At 39.4% G+C, this 9,261-nt stretch overlaps 1 pseudogene; it reads right to left on the bottom strand.

The window, feature by feature from the left end:
- Positions 1–7,869: 7,869 nt before the first annotated feature.
- On the bottom strand, positions 7,870–8,295 carry LOC117705028 (ubiquitin-ribosomal protein eS31 fusion protein pseudogene; annotated as a pseudogene).
- Positions 8,296–9,261: the final 966 nt, after the last annotated feature.

The following is a 9,261-nucleotide window of genomic DNA, read 5'->3' as shown; positions in this document are numbered from 1 at the left end:
TTGTGAATTTAAATATAATTTTATCATTTCTCTCTTCCCTTTTTGCCTTCCAAACACTCCCATATGTTTTTCCTCTTTCTTTTTCAAATCTATGGCCTCTTTTATTTTAAACTAATTGTTACTACATGTATATATATGTATGTATATTTTCCTAAATGTAGAGGACTCAGTCTGTGTAATGTTCCTTTCATGTGTGTTTTCAGGGCTGACCATTTGCTACTGGATAACCAGTTGGTGTGCTCTTCTCTGGGGAAGACTTTTATCTCCTGCTATCATCATTCCTTAATTGCCTGTAGTTCTATGTCAAGGATTTAGGCCTCATGGTCTTTCCTCCATCCATTTTGGCATATCCATCTTTATTTGGCTTGTGACTTTGTTAGACGGTCATGTTGCTTAGACTTTATGGCTGCAACTTCTGACAAACTCCCCATTCCTCTGGCTTGTCCAGTCTTTCTGTCCCCTCTTCTGAAATGTTTCCCGAGCCTTCCATTAGAGAGTTGTTTTGTAGACGCATCCACAGGTACTGGGTGCCACGATGTTTCCTAGTCCCATTTGTCATTTGTTGACTTCAATTCTCAGCCAAATTGAGCCTATTCAGAAAGCCCTTTTGATACCTGTGGGGAACTACTTGTGCTGTCTTCCACAAGGTTCAGTGTTTGGGGTTTGATATTTAGGTCTTTGATACACTTGGGGTTAAGTTTTGTGCAAGGTTCTTCTGTATTTGGATATCTTGTTTTCCCAGCACTACTTGTTGAAGATGCTTCATTTACTCCAGCTTATATCTTTGGCATCTTTGTCAAATATTAAGTAGCTGACGTTTCTTATGCATGTATTTGGGCCTTTGATTTTGTTCTTTTGGTCTACACATTTGTTTTTGTGCCAGTGCCATATTGTTTTTATTACTATGGCTTGGCAATATAACTTAGATCTAGAATTGTAATCCCTCCAGCATTTTTCTTCTTGTTTAGGATTGTTTTGGTATCCAGAGTATTTTGTGGTTTTATATAACTTTTAGGATAGTTTTCTTTCTATTTCTGTGAAGAAAGAGGTAGAGATTTTGACTGGGCATGTATTGAATCTGTAAGTGGCTTTTGATAGAATGGTTCTCTTCAAAATGTTAATTCTACCAATCCACAAGCATGGGGTGTCTTTCCATTTTCTAATGTCTTTATCTATTTCTTCAAAGGTTTAAGGTTTTCATTATAGAAGTCCTTCACTTCCTTTGTTAGCCTTATTTCTAGATATTCTATTTCCTTTATGAAGGGAGTTTATCCAGGATCTTCTGTATGTGCTTGTTGTTGGTAAATTAAAAAGCTATTGATCTGTGCAAGTTGTTATGCATCCTGCCAAATTGCTGAATTTGTTTACAATTTCTAGATGTTTTCTTCTAGACATTTTGGTATCTCAAAAGTATTTTGTCATGTACAAATAAGGACAACCTGACATCTTCTTTTTTTATTGGTATCCCTTTAATTTCCTTCTTTTGTCTCTTTGCTCCAGCTAGGATTTTGAGTAGAATATTGAAAAGGAGTTGTAATAGTGGATATCCCTGCCTTGTTCTGACTTTAGTGTGATTGCTTCAAGCTCTTCTCCATTTAGGATTATGTTGGGTGGGGGTTTCTCAAATGTAGCTTTTATTATGTTGAGGTATGTTTCCTATGGTTCTACATCCTCTAGGACTTTAATCATGAATGCATGTTGAATTATGTGAAAGAACTTTTCTGCATCTATTAAAATGATTGTGTGACTTTTGTCTTTAAGTGATTTAATTACATTTATTGATGTGTGTGTTTAACCTTCCTGTGTTTCAGCAATTAAGCCAACTTGGTCACAAAATATAACCATTTATTTATATCTATACTCTCTTTCCAAGTTTCATATCTCCAAGTTTCATATTGAACATTTCATATTGAACCTTGGCCTGTGGTTTTATTTTTTGTTGTGTCTACCTGGTTTGGACAGTAGAGTGATGCCAGCCTCACAGAAGTGTGAGAGCCTGCCTTCTGTCTCTGATTTTTGACTAGTTTAGAAGACCTAGGTCTTCTTTGAAAGTCTGATAAAATTCTGCTGTACATCTGTGTGGTCCTGGAGTTTTCTGTCTTTTTGTTTTCTTAGACAAAGGGCATTTTATTACTATTTCAGTTTGTTGTTGTTATGGCTCTGTTTAGGTCATTGACTTCTTGGTTTAATTTTTGTTGTTTGGTTGCATCTAGAAATAGATTTTAAAAATATTTTCTTATAATATTCTGAATTTCTTTGGTGTTTATTCTAATATTTCCTGTTCACATCTGATTCTGTTAAGGAGGGTCCTCTCTTTCCTTCTTTCAATTCTGTCAATCTTGTTGTTCTTCTCAAAGAACCAGGTCTTGTATTCATTGAGTCTTTGTATTGTTTTCTTTGTTTCTGTTCTATTGACTTCAACTTTGGTTATTATTATTGCTTGCCATCTATTGGATATGGATTTGGTTTGTTCTTGTTTTTTCAACTTTTGAATTGGATCATGAAGTCGTTTACTAGTGCTGTTTGTTTGTTTGTTTGTTTGTTTTGATGTAGACACTTAGAGCTATAGATTTCCCTTAGAGAACTGCCTTCAATGTGTCCCATAGGTTTTTCTTTTTGTGTTGTGTTTTTATTTTCATTGAATGCCAGGAGCTTTTTAATGTACTTTTTAATTTATTTCTTCTTTGGCCTATTCATCATTTAGCAAAGAGTTACTTTTTTTTAAGCAAAGAGTTGTTTAACTCCAAGAGTTTATGTATTTACTAGACTTTTGTTAGCTGTCAATTCTAATTGCACTATAGTCAGATAGATACAAGGAGTTATTTCAATCTTTTTTGAATTTGTAAAGATTTGTTTTGTATCCCTGGATGTGGTCTATTTTAGAAGAGCTTCTGCGTTGTTTGGGTAGAATACTCTGTAGATATCTGTTAAATCCATTTGATGTATGATGTCAGTTAATTCTGATGTTTCTCTCTTTATTTTTTGTCCAGATGATACATCTATTAAAAAAAGTAGAACATTAAAAATACTTTTTTACCAAAGGATTGGTGTTAATCTGTGTCTTTAAATCCAGTAATTGATTTTTTTAAAAAATGAAATTGAGCGTCCCAGTGTTTGATACTTATATATTTAGGATAGTAACGACTTCTTGGTTAACTGTTTGTTTAGAATGAAATGTCTATTTTTATCTCTTCTGATTAGTTTTAGCTGGAAGTCTACTTTGTCAGGTGTTAGGGTAGTGATGCCTGCTTGCTTCCTGACCCCATTTGATCAAAGAACTTTTGTCCCTCTTAAGTGCTTATCTTTAAAATTCTGAAATCTTTCTTGTAGCAATGGATAGATGGCTTTTGACCCATTTAGCCAGCCTATCTTTTGGTTGGAGAATTGAGCCCACTGATATTTAAATGCTTGTGGTAATTATGGACATTTTGATGTTGATGTTCTGTGTTGTTTGCATTCTCAGTGGTGGTTTGTGTTTTAATAAACACGGCTTTGAACTCCTTTTCACAGTCTATCTGCTGTTCTCATTCCTCTGTCAGCCAGAAATATTGTTCCTGTATTTTCTTTAGGTATCTTTTGTTGGATATAATTTATTAAGCTATTTATATTGTGAAAAGTTTTTCTTTCTCCTCCAATTTAACTGGACAGTTTTACTCTGTATATTAGTGTAGTCTGGTTGTCACGCATAGTCTTTTGTGACTTGGGTTACATTGTTCCAGTTTCTTCTGGCTTTCAACGTTTCCACTGAGAAATGGGCTGATGGGTTTTTCTTTAAATGTGACATGTATTTCTTTCTCTTACAGTTGTTAATACCCGTTCTTTGTTATGTATACTTGGTATTTTAATTATGACATGCCATGAGCATTTTTTCTCCTTGTCTTGTCTATTTTGGTGTTCTATGAAAATTTTGAATCAGTATGGATAAGTCTTTCCTTACTTTGGGGATACCTTCTTCTATAATATTGTTGAAATCTGGTTTATGTCATTGGCTTGGGATTCTTCTCCATCTATGCCTATAATTCAAAGGTTTCCCTGCCCCCATAGTGTCCCACAGACTTTTTATTTTTGTGTGTTCCTTTCCTGTAATATTTTTTTCACCTTCCTGCTTATTTGGTCTAGATCTGCTACTTTACCATCAAGTCTCTCTTCTGCTTAATTCATTCTACTTGTAAGTCTTTCTTTTAGGTTTTTTAGTTGGGTTGTTGGATTTTCAATTCCATCTTCATTTCAGCTGGAGTCCTCTTCAATGCTTTTATCTCTATATTGAATTCTGTTCTCACGTCCTGGCTTGTCTTTGTGATTTCCATCAGCCCAATGTTTGTCTTTTCTTGGGCTTCACAGAGACCCAGGTGCTTGGACCTCTTTTGTTAGTTGTAATCCTAATACAGAAGGATTCAGTTGGGGAGGAAGAGAGGATGTTTTGGAGGGTTGGGCAGAGAGGTTGGAAATGGCTTAGATGGAATGAAGTCAGGTGGGCTTGTGTACAGTTTGTGCCTCCTGTTCCAAGCCTGGAGTGTGGAGGTGGCTCTGGATGTGAGGAAAGGTTGGATGTGGTGTGGGAGAGACAAATTTGGAAAGTCCTGGCAGAAGTCCAAAGATCAGTTGCAGTATAAGGAAGAGAGCCCACAGTAGGCCAGGGTACTGAATGTGAGGGCCAGGCTATATCTAGTTGGATTCAGAGAGGATCTGGATGGGAGGTCAGGGAGACTTGCCAGACTAGATCCTGGAGAAGGAAGTGGGAGTTCTGGCTGGGTGGAGAGGTTGGATATTGTGCAGAAGGGACCTGTGGGTGGTGGCAGGTAGTGGGTTCTGGCCAAAACCTAGAGGTTGGTTTCAGAACGGGTGGGGGGTGGACTGAGCAGGCTGAGGCTCTGGTTGTTGGAGCTTGGGCAGTCTGGTGGGTTCTCATGAAAATTTTACCTAGAATTAGCTTAGTCTCATTTCCACAAACTCAGTGTGTTTACTTTCTTGTCTTCAACAACAATTAATCTTGTCTAAATATGACTTGATCCCCTATCCTTCGAGTGGAAACAGACAAAACAAATTTTCATAATAATAAACACAGTTGAAATATAAAAAGAAAGATAAAGAATAAAAAGGAAATAAAGAAACAGCTGACAGTAATTTATCTGTGATGGGTCAGGACTTAAAATGCTGTCAGGGACACGTGTCGGTAAATTTTGTTCTCCCACCCTCCTTCCTTCTCTATTCCTCCCTCTGTTCTTTCTCAACTTTAAAGAGAGTCATCAAGCCAAGTAGATCCAGATAATGCTTTTGACAGGTGTGACTCCATGGCCCAGTGATCTAGATTCATAGAAGAATCACGAATGCAGTCATTCTCATCATAAATTAGCAGAGGTCTCCTAGAAACCAAATACTCCTCTAGTAAGTTATTTCTTCTTAATTAGAGAACCGATTAAAGCTCTAGTCCTTTTTAAAAGCTACTGACTCAATCCACTTGGGCCACTGCAAGGAAAATCGTGCAGATTAGATGGCTGAACCAACAGGGTTCACTTCTCACAGTTCTGGAGAAGTACAGGCACAGAGAGAATTGTCGAGGACCCACTTCTAGATCACAGACTGCAGTCTTCCCGCTGTGTCCTCTCATGCTGGGAAGGGTGAGGGCTGCCTGGGGACCCCTTAATCAGAACACTCATCATCTCATGCCTGAGAGCTGTGCCTTCATGACACAGTGATCTCCAGAAGGCCCCACCTACGAATCCCATCCCACCAATGGGCGTACAGGCACTGAGGTTGAATGGGTGGGCTTTGGGAGGACTCAGCCCAGAGTCTTGCCACGTTAATTACCAAAACCGACATGCTACTGGAATATCCTTTTAGTGCCAGGTTAATATCCTGAAAATGATCATTAATTTAAAAGTTAGTGAATATAAAATGCAATGAAACATGCTGAAATTTAAGTGAACTTTGGGGATGCCCTTTTCTATTACCATGTTAAAAATGTTTAAAAAAAAAAAAAAAAAAGCCGTGGGTGTATAATGATTTTGGTAGTTAAGCAGCACCCCTCTTTTGAATTGTTCACAATGCTTCCTAGCATTTACTTCAGCAATTGTCACAACACCCCTGTGGGTGGCAGGCATTGTGCCATAGTGCAGTATAACCGCAGGTCAGACAGCCAGGGGATGTCGGTATCACAGGCGTATCTGCAGCACAGGTGGGCGTGAGGCACAGATGGTCCCTCCGATAAAGCTCCAGTGGCAGCTGCTGAAGTGGCTGCTTCCACCGATCACCTTTCTCAGATAATAACTGAGCTCCCATTATCTTGGGTTTTCCCAGTGTGTCTGCCATAGCCCAAACAGATGGTCTACATCACACAATACAACTGTTTTTGATGGTAATAGGAATCATGTGGCTAACACTTCCTGAGAAAACTGGATTCGAGACTGAAAATTAAACCTCAGCTTTTGAAAAATTGTACTTCATTTCCTGCTTCATTTCCCGAAGAGCACAGGGATACTGAGATGGATTTCTGACTCCATTTTGAGATGGAGTCCTGTCTGCATTCATTATGTCATACAATAATTTGAGAACCTAAAAAGGACCCCACAGTAAGAAATGGTGACTTTTTTTCAGAGACTAAAACCAGAGGTAACAAAACAAAACCAACCAACCAACCAAACAAACAAACTGGTTTTATTTGCACAACAGTGCAGGCCTGCCTTTTTAAATTTAAAGTAAGCGTTCAGTCATCACACAAGCATAAAGCCTGAAATAAATATTCAGAATCCATGGAGAAAGGAATTGATACATGTTTATAATCCCAGCAATACAGAGGCTTGATGGCCAGCCAGCCTAGCCTACTTGGCAAGGTCCAGGCCAGCAAAAGACCCAGTCTCAAAAGAAAGGGGGATAGCTCTTTCAGAGGATGCTCACGATTGTCTTCTGGCCTCCACATGCAGCCCCTCATGTAAAGGCGTATACACACATACACCTTATGTGTACCAAGAAATAGATGGTCAAGACAGGAGAGGTGGTTTAGGGGTTAAAGTGCTTGCTGTACAAGTGTGAGGACTGGAGGGCTGTTACCCAGAACCCAAATAAATGCCAAGAAGGCATGCTAGTCCTCCTGTAAGTCCAGCCTTAGAAGGCAGTGATAGGGGATCTCAGAATAAGCTGTCTTGCCATATTAGCAAGCTCAGGTTTTGATTTAGAGACTCTGCCTCAATGGATGGTGGAAGAGAGTGATGGAGGATGATTTCTGACATCACCCTTGGGCCTCCAAAGCTCACACACATGTATGGGCACCCATGGTCACATGCACCCACACACACTCAAACATGCATACATGCATGCACCGTCCCTCCCACACACATGAAAATGGAGAAAGAAAAAAGCGTTCATACTAACAAATCTGTTGATTTTTGATTCTGTTGATATTTGATTCTGTTTTCCCTGTTCAGCTCAGAGCTTGGGTAGGGACATTCTGTAGGCATGGGCTCCATGTTCCTCACCTGTAGAGCATTTCTTGTGACTAACACAGCGCTGGTGTATATTGTGCACCCAGAATATTTTTCCAGTAATGTATATCATGGTATTTCGGTTTGTAAAAATTTTTTGGTCTAGTTCTACAGCTACAGTTAAATTTATCGTAAGAACCCTACTCAGGAATACAGTTGCTGTGTTTGTAATGGTTTTGTTGTTGTTGTTTGTTTGCTTTTCCAGATTTCTTCAATATTTAATTTGCTCTCATTGGGCATTCACAGACAGATATTAAACTAAGATTTCCAAATATGTCTGATCAGAGAACTTCTAGAATACTCATGTGTTTTTGTTTTGTTTTGTTTTGTTTTGAGTTCCTTCTTTTAATTCACTCATACACAATTACTGTCCTCTGGTTTGTTGAAACAATTAAGTCAGACAACGTTGGCCGCAGTAATGTCTGTAGAAATGGCTAGCCATGAAAACTCCAGCACCACATTTATCAGAAGGACACTCCCGGTGAAGGAGACCAATTCTACCCTTTTCAGCCACCTTATAGTATTTCATCACAGCCAAATTAACCTCCTTCCCCTTATGCTTCTTCTTCTTGGGAGTGATGTAAGACTGCTTCCTTTTCTTACCATCACCATGAAGTCTCAACACAAGATGAAGGATGGAATCCTGTTGAATGTTATAGTCAGACAAATTACAGCCATTTTCCGGCTGCTTACCAGCAAAAATCAGCCTCAGCTGGTCAGGAGGAATTCTCTCCTTATCCTGCACCTTAGTCTTTACATTTTCTATAGTGTCTGGGGCTTCAACCATGAGCGTAAGGGGCTTCACAAAAATCTGCATCACGGTGGTGCCTCCACCTGCGTTCGAAAAGAGACAGACCCAGGTGGCGGATCCAAAAGGAAGAGCTGCCACTCATGTTTCTTAGCTGAAGTTTAAAGGTCATTTCTATTTATTGTTATTTTGCATTTAACAAATTTATTGTTATTTTGCATTTAACATCCATATTACACCAAGACATCATTTTTTCTTAAATTTTATTTTTTTATTTATATTACATTTTTTTGCTATCTTTCCTGACTTTCCCCCCACATCTCCTTTAGTTACCAGTTGCTGACAATTCCTTCCCTTGCCAATGTTCTCCTAGCAGATTTAGAGGGGCGGCCTATTTGTCCTTGATATGTTTTCCTTCCAAAGATGTGCAGGCAGAGCAGGGGCTTTTTAGAGCACACACACACACACACACGCTCTAGGGGCGTCTGCCTCTGTCTTCAACTTTACAAAAATAAAATAATAAAGCAACGTGTTTCCTTCACACATTTAAGTGCCAGAAATAGATGGAGACGTACATTTTTCAATCTCTGTGCCAGGCTAACGAGAGCTCAGCAGACTGTGGGAACCTGGCCAGTCCCGCCTCGCACCCTGCTGTTTCACTTCCCTGGTCCTTCTGTACCTGACCAGCCCAGGCCCTGGCTTCCAGCTCCCCTGCCATTGGCCTCTGGATGTCAACCACAGTTCCAAAGCATGTCTAGAGGCCAAGTGACTCGGGACTGGATCCCTTGCTCCATCCCCTTTCTACTGTTTTCTGGTTTTTTTTTTTTTTTTTTTTTTTTGATTCCTGGGCTATCCCAGAGGAGAGGACCCTGGGGGTCAGAATCAAGATACTGCTTGATCTCTTGAGGACTTCTTGAAGGAGAGGCCAGAGAGCAGCATCTGAGACCCAGAGGACACAGAGCTCAACTAGCAGGGTCTGCAGCTTCCCATGTCTGGTGGGGCCCTCCTGATGCCACACAAAGAATAATGCACTCT

The sequence above is a fragment of the Arvicanthis niloticus genome, chromosome 3 (genome assembly GCF_011762505.2).
Source record: "Arvicanthis niloticus isolate mArvNil1 chromosome 3, mArvNil1.pat.X, whole genome shotgun sequence".
NCBI classification, from domain to species: Eukaryota; Metazoa; Chordata; class Mammalia; order Rodentia; family Muridae; genus Arvicanthis; species Arvicanthis niloticus.
The sequence above is the reverse complement of the archived record's forward strand: the minus strand, read 5'-3'. Positions and strand labels throughout refer to the sequence as shown.